Below are 6581 nucleotides of genomic sequence, written 5' to 3'. Positions count from 1 at the left end.
ATTCATTCAAGCAATTGCATGGAAAAAATCCAAAAGATATAATGAAAGCAAGACTAAATTAACAACATACAAGAATGAAGACAAGAAAATATATTTTTAAGTGGTAAACACAAACCCAAATGTTTCTATAAATGCATTAAATATTAAAGGAGTAAATGATACCATTAAAAGTCATAATTTATTGTTATACAAAAATTAGCCAGCTTCAAAATATGGGAAGATATATTTCAAAGAATTTTCACTAGGATTAAGTGAAGAAAAATTACGTAGGTATCACAAGATAAAAGATAATTATTTTAAAAATATATATTTTAAATATAAACATACAAATGTACTGAATGTCAATGGATGTTAACAGATTTTTGGTAGTGCTCATTTCAACAACACTAATACTAAAATTTGAATGATACAGAGAACATCAACATAGCTCCTGCACAGGTATGAGGTGCAATTTCATGAAGTGTTCCATACTTTTCTGCTGAACTCTGGTCTTTTTGCTTTGTGGAATTCTTTAGTTAGTGGGGTGATAAGGTTTTGACTATAATGTAAATTAAAGATGTTATATCAAAAATTAAAAATATTCATAAATTTGGAAAGTATGAGTTGGCTATGGTAGTTATATTGATGTGCTGTACTTTAGACTTCAAGAGAAAACCATAAATGCAATTTTTGACAAACTCATAGCAAGTATCTTATTGAATAGAAAAAGTTGGAAGCATTTTCATTCAGATCCAGAACCAGAAAAGGATGCCCACTTTCAGCATTGCGATTCAACATAGTCCTGGAAGTTTTAGCCAGAGTCATTAGGCAAGAGAAAAAAAAATCAAAGGGATACAAATTGGGAAGGAGGAAATAAAATCATATCTACTTGCAGATGGCATGATTCTATGTATATTTGGAAACCAAAAGACTCAACTAAGAGATAATTGGAATGCATAAAAGACTTTGGTAAAAAGAAATGATTTAGAATTAGCACACAAGAATCAATAGCGCTTGTATACAAGAAAATTCTACAGCTAAGAATAAATTTGTAAGATCAATCGCATTCATCATAGCTGAAAAAAATAAATAGCTTTATATACATTTAACTAAGGAGGTAAAAGATCTCTATGATGAAAAATTATAAAACATTAAAGAAACAAATAGAAGACACAGAAAAATGAAAAATCTTTCATGTTTGTGGATTGGATGAATTAATATCATCAAAATGTCCATCCTACAGAAAGCAATATACATATTCAATGGGTTCCCAATCAAAATAATGACATTCTACTCAGATTTAGAAAAAATGATGATAAAATTCATATGGAAACACAAGAGATCCTGAATTGTTCAGGCAATCCTATACAACAAAAACAAAGATAGAGGTATCACATTACCAATTTAAGACATACTAAAAGGCACATATAATCAAAATAGTCTGGTACTGGAACAAAAATAAACATGTAGACTAATGAAACAGAATAGAAATTCCAGAAATCAACCCACACATTTACAACCAACTTATCCTTGATAAAGGCACTATAATCAATCCCCAGAGAAAAGACAGTCTCTTCAACAAATGATGCTCAGAAAATGAGATCTCTGCATGCAGAAGTATGAAACAAGACCCCTACCTTAACACCTTATACAAAATTCTACTTAAAATGGATCAGAGATCAAAATCTGTGACCTGATTCCACCAAATTATTACAGGAGAATATTGAGTAAACTCTGCAAGACATAGGCATAGGTTAAAAACTTGATTGAAAAGACCCCAGAAGCTTAGGCAATCAAAACTAAAATTGGCCAATGGGATTACATCAAGCAGAGAAGCTTCTGCATTGCAAAAGATATATTCAGCAAAGTGAAGAGACAACTGACTGAATGTGAGAAAATATTTGAAAACTATGGAACTGATAAAGGATTAATATCCAGAATCCATAAAGAGCTCAAGAAACTCAACAAAACAAAAAATTCAGTTAATAAATGGGCAAAGGACTTGAATTGGCATTTTCCAAGAGAGGAAATTCAAATGGGCAATAGACACAGGAAAAAAAAAATGCTCAGAATGATTAGCCAGCAGGGAATTGCTAATTAAAACCACAATGAACTTTCATTTCATCCCAGTTAGAATGTCTCTCATACAGAAATCAACATGTAAGAAATGCTGGCAAGGATATGGGGGAAAAAGTAACTTAATGCACTATTGGTGGGAATGTGAACTAACACAGCCACTGTGGAAGACATTATGGAGACACCTCAGAAAGCTGAAAATGGATCTACCATATGACCCATCAATCCCATTCCTGGGATTTTACCCAAGGGAAATGAAATTGACATAAGAAAGAATTATCTGTACCCCTATATTTGTTGCAGCTCAGTTCACAATAGCTAAGATAATGAACCAACTCAGATGTCCGTCAATTGATGACTGGATAAATAAATAATGATATATATATATATATATATGTATTATGTTTACTATGTATATATATTTTATATGCTTACTATGGAATACCACTCAGCTGTAAAAAATAATGAAATCCTGTCTTTTGAAACAAAATGGTTTCAGCTGGAAACAAACAGTCCCAAAAAGACATATTGCATATGCTTTCTAACTGTGATAACTAAGAGAGTACCAAAAGTGTAATATATAGGAGTGACAGTGACATTTTGCAATTTGATGATTGTTTACAGCCCTTGTATGTACTGTTGAGGAACAGTTTTGTTTTTTTTTTCTTATTATTATTTGTTGAGCTCTTTACTTAGTGTAGGGTTAATTTTGTGAGTATAAAGTAACTGAAAGCAGATCATTGTAAAAATTAAGAGAGGGAATAAGAGAGAATGGAGGAAGAAGTACAGAATCTTGGGCAAGAATCAGTGGGGTGGGAAGTATCACTATGTCCCTAAAATACATGATATTTGTGTATCTTAAATAAATTCAAAAAAAGGAAAAAAAGGAGAACTATTACCAGAGATAAACAGAGATACTTCATTACAAGAGTTTAGTTCTTTAGGAAGACCTAGCAGTTATAATATTATTTTGTATAATAACACACCTTCAGCTTACATGAAGCAGAATTGAGTAGACTTAAAGGGAACAAAAGATAATTCCATAATATCATAAAAGTATTTGAAACCAAATTCTCACTAATAGAGGAAGTAACTACATAAAATATAAATAGAACTACTGTAAAGACATAGTTAATCTAAACAGTACATTCAACCTTTTCAATCTGGTTTGTAATTATAGAACACCCTGCTAGAACAATGGTAAATGCATAAATAATCTGCCTGGTACTATCAACCTTTTTGATCTAGTTTGTAATTATGGAACATCTTGCCTAAAAGTAAAACTAAACACTCTACAAGGGCTTGACTTGACCACAATATGGCTGTGGATACATTCACTTCATTAAAGTGGCATCTTGGATCAAAGTGATATACTTTTTTAAAGACACTGACTCCTATTCCCTAGCCTTCATTTATGAACTGTGTAAAACTGACTAAACATAATAGTGTTTTTTTTCTTAATTCAAATACAAATACAGAAACTAGGTTCTTAACACAAAATCTCAAATTCTGATTAGTGAATTACATGTTACATCATAGAGTAGAAAAATATTCACCCTTTACCATTTACCCTTGAGTGAAAAAAAAAAAAAAAGATGTAAAATTTCCACTGTGATTATGGCCCTGTCCAAATATTGTCAGAGCTTGTGGATTCAAGAGGCTTCCCTTGCTTTGGCAGCTCATGACAAGAGCCTAGGATGATCATTGACGTCATAAATAAGAGTGTCAATTGTTAAATCAACAACAGGAGTTTCGGTGCACTTGTTCCCCATGTAGGACCTCTGTCCTCAATGTGTTGTACTATGAGAATTAATGGTAAAACTAGTCTTCAAACAGTACTGTATACTTTTTGTGTCTGTGGGTGCAGTCTGTTGAAATCGTTACTTAGTATTGAGTTGATCTTCTGTATATAAAGATAATTAAAAATGAATCTTAATGAAGAATGGGCTGGGAGACTGGGAGATTGAGTAGGAGATGGGATGGCTTGGGGGTGGGAAGGCGGTTATGGGGGGAAGAACTGCTATTATCCCAAACTTGTACTTATAAAATTTATATTTATTAAAAATAAGCTTTCTATAAAAAGAAATGAAAAATGAAATTTTTCTTTTGTGAAAAATATATACATTTGTAGGAAGTTGCAGCAATTACAGTGAAGTTTTATATTCGTGAGTACTCCCCCTTCTCCTCAATTGTTATGTAACTACAGCACAACATTAAATATAAGAAATTAGCATAGGTATTTTGTATTTGCATATTTTTATGCAATTTGTCACAAGTGTACAAAATTATTGCAAGGAACTGAATGTTATCCTATATAGAATTATTCCATCACCACAAAAATCTTTTGTATTATTCCTTTATAGTCACACCCATCCCCTTCTATCCCACCACACATAATCCTTAACATCTAAGAATCTATTTTGCTGATTGGCAATGTTTGTTCCACACAGGGAGCAGTTAACCCCTGAGACCTAAATGGTGGTGAGCTCAATAGTCGATTTCTTTTCACTGCTATTTGGTTATTTGGGATCTGTTGTCTGTTCCACTGATCTATGAATCTAGTCTTTTGACTGCTAAACAATGCTGAAACTGCACAGTAAGTATTGTTATTAGGTCAACTCATTACTTCTGTTTCTTGTCATTGTTGTTGTTTTTGTTTCATGAGGTTACTCGTTTTTTTCAGGACTGATCAGGTGGGCGGCTCAACAAAGAGGCAGAGGGCTGAGCGTGCAGTCTCCTTGAGGCTGGGGTATTTAAGGGGATGGGTCTTGCCTTCCTGCCTCTTCTCCTCCTGGAGCAAAAGACTTTTTGGATTTAAATATGAAACATTCCTTTCCGAGTTTCCCCCCTGAGGTTATCAGACAGGGGGGAAGCCTGGCTGGCATCGCCTTAGATAAGCCTTAGATGAAGGATGGTTATTGGATAGAAGGGGCAGCGCGTTTGAAGTGCAGATACTGGGCTGCACCCGGAAGGTTATGGGGATGACTTTGAGATGTGGATGCTGGACCTAGATGTCAGCTGCTTAGGCCTTTGTCACATACACATAAGCTCATTTCTGACTTCCTACCTAACATTATCATTCAAGTTAAGGACTTCTTGACACTAAAATGAATGCTTTTCAACCACATCTTGCATATTCAGGTTATTATGTTAAGAGACTGAATCTTATTTAAAGATTCCGTTGTAGCCCATCTTTATTGGTAACATATCAGTAAGGTATAGGAACTGTGGCTTCATTACTGCTCTGGAGGGGAGGAAATCCATATTTCCCTCTTTGCATCTATGGATATTTGCAGGAGCAGAATGTTGGGAGCCTGCAGAGGGCGAGTTCTTCACTTGACTTCCCTAATGCCATACTTGCTGGGAAAGGAGAGCACCTTCTTCGGTTTTCTGTGTGGACCCTTCTGACATTGGGTTGGTGTGGTGGGGGGCAGCTTCTTTCCCGCCTGTTTGGAACGATGACTCAGTTGAACTTGTCCAACTCCTTCACAAGCAATGGGTAAAGAACTTTGCTGAAAACTGTCAGGTTGTGGCCACTGTTTCATGGATGATGTCTGGCTACAGCACGGTGAGTGTTATGTAAAATGCTTTTGTCCTACTAATCTGTGCTTTTCTGGATCATTTTCCTAAAGAGGGAAATCATTTCTGGAGTCAACATTTGACAGGTTTTCAGGATATAGGCTTCTCTGACACCAGGTGTGGGATTATGCAGTATAAATAAAATTCAGAGAATGTATGTTATGTTGTTCCCCAATCCTAAAAGCCCCAGATGATCTGCTCTCCTTTTCCTTTCCAAAGCTTCTGATATTTAATGTAATGATCAGAATTTCCACCTGTACTTAGCAAGATGATAGGGAGAATGTGTCTACTCAATCTCTTCCTGGACTCAAAGCCATGTAGATCCCTTTAATTGGATAACCTTGGTTCTCTTCCTTGCTCTACCTTACACATGAAAGGGAAGTTTAACTGAATTGAAGAAATAAAATAACCACAAGTGAATCAGTAAAAACACACCACAGAAAACTTATTTATTTATTATTATTATTATAGTGCACACACATACACACACAAACATGTCTGTTCTCTTGATGCAGATTGGTTTGGTATATCTTTTCTTCTTTAGATATTATTCTACTGTTCCATCATTACATTTACTAATTTTATGTCTTCTTTTTTATGGTATAATTTTTGAAAATATTTTCATATTCTGTATTTATAATTTTTGAAAGTGTCTCTCCTGCAACAGAACACAATCATTTTATGCAGGCCTCAATTGACAGGTATTGAAATTATTCAGAGTTACTTGAGAATTAGCATTCTTTTTCTTATCTTCTCAGGGCCTTTCCTAAATTGTTTATGATCACATATTTCCAAATCAATTGCACATTGATATTTTCACTGTATGGTTTTCTGGTGACTTAAAGAAATATATCTCTTTTTATATACTTATATATAAATATGTTTATATCTTTTTTATGTACTTGGGCTCTGAGAATAATTTAGACAGAAGGAAGTAAGATTCTCAT

The 6581-nt window shown here is 34.1% G+C and overlaps 1 non-coding gene across 1 annotated transcript; it reads left to right on the top strand.

Moving 5' to 3' along the window:
* Positions 1 to 368: 368 nt before the first annotated feature.
* LOC127483324 (U6 spliceosomal RNA) lies at positions 369 to 475 on the top strand. Its single transcript, XR_007909522.1, has one exon. It is a non-coding gene; the product is annotated as a U6 spliceosomal RNA (small nuclear RNA).
* Positions 476 to 6581: the final 6106 nt, after the last annotated feature.

The sequence above is a fragment of the Oryctolagus cuniculus genome, chromosome 8, assembly GCF_051225735.1.
Source record: "Oryctolagus cuniculus isolate XC-2025 breed Fujian yellow rabbit chromosome 8, ASM5122573v1, whole genome shotgun sequence".
Taxonomy (NCBI): domain Eukaryota; kingdom Metazoa; phylum Chordata; class Mammalia; order Lagomorpha; family Leporidae; genus Oryctolagus; species Oryctolagus cuniculus.
This window is presented reverse-complemented; position numbering and strand designations above follow the sequence as displayed.